At 52.1% G+C, this 705-nt stretch overlaps 1 protein-coding gene across 2 annotated transcripts in view; it reads right to left on the bottom strand.

Annotated features, from left to right (window-relative positions):
* NOL4L (nucleolar protein 4-like) overlaps positions 1-705 on the bottom strand; it is a 78,028-nt gene that overhangs the window by 25,780 nt on the left and 51,543 nt on the right. The window lies entirely within an intron of this gene.

Genomic DNA, 705 nt, shown 5'->3' with positions numbered 1-705 from the left:
ACAGGCTCTCTGCTCCTCATACACAAGAATGCGCCCCCACAGCCGTCCCTGGGTGAAAGCCCGCTTACTCAGACTGGATTCTCATACCTGGAGGGATACACGCACGTTCAAAGGGTTCTCTCTTCAAAAAGGGCAACATGACTCTCCCTGTGCTAACTGGGCAGAGACAGGAGGGTAAGGGGCGGTGAGCAGGTGGGGAGAAGGACCCTCAGAGGGGTAGGGCCATCTGGGTTCTGGGAGCCAGGAACGAGGCCATCCTCGAGTGGGCTGTTGGCTCCTTCCTGGCTGTCCTGGGGTCACTGGACCCTGAAGTCCCAGCTGAAGTAGGAAGGCCTTCTCCTGGCTCTTGTGGAAACACTTGTGACTTAAAGGACCAAGTAATCTATTAACATCTGGAAGCACCACTCACTCAAAATTCTCCATCCATTCAACAAGTTATTTAATGAACATCTATGTGAAACTCGCTCAGTTGCGTCCAACTCTTTGTGACCCCACGGACTATACAGTCCATAGAATTCTCCAGGCCAGAATACTGAAGTGGGTAGCCATTCCCTTCTCCAAAGGATCTTCTCAACTCAGGGATCGAACCCAGGTCTACTGCATTTAGATGCTGGAAAATTTACCTGTGGACAAGTCATGGCCTTCCTGGTGCTCACTGTGGAGAGGGACACCGGGGGAGAGGGACCATCAGCAGAAAAACTCATA

The sequence above is a fragment of the Bison bison genome, unplaced genomic scaffold, assembly GCF_000754665.1.
Source record: "Bison bison bison isolate TAMUID 2011002044 unplaced genomic scaffold, Bison_UMD1.0 scf7180017864167, whole genome shotgun sequence".
Lineage (NCBI taxonomy): Eukaryota > Metazoa > Chordata > Mammalia > Artiodactyla > Bovidae > Bison > Bison bison.
This window is presented reverse-complemented; position numbering and strand designations above follow the sequence as displayed.